Raw genomic sequence first — 373 nt, 5'->3', positions numbered from 1 at the left:
TTATTTTAGTGGTTTTATTGTAACTCTTAAATTATTTTCATTGTTATAAAAGAGAAAATAAATTTGAAAAATATATACGTAAATATTTTTTTGAAACATAAGATATGCAAGATATCTTAAAAGATCTTATGTAACTAATATATTTTTTAACCATGAATAAAAATAATATACATTTTATGAAATAAAAAATCTGATTGATAACATTTTTTCTTTAAAAACTTATAAGAAAAAATCATTTTCAGAAACGAAAAAGGAAGGAAATTAATTTCAACTAATATTACCTCTTTTACTAACCGATTTTAGATAAAAATGATAATAAATTTAATTTTGGTAAGCATTTAATTAATTTAAACTAAATTTTAAAATATTAAAA

Source organism: Capsella rubella, unplaced genomic scaffold, assembly GCF_000375325.1.
Source record: "Capsella rubella cultivar Monte Gargano unplaced genomic scaffold, Caprub1_0 scaffold_2, whole genome shotgun sequence".
In the NCBI taxonomy this organism is placed as follows: Eukaryota; Viridiplantae; Streptophyta; class Magnoliopsida; order Brassicales; family Brassicaceae; genus Capsella; species Capsella rubella.
Note: the sequence above shows the minus strand (reverse complement) of the source record.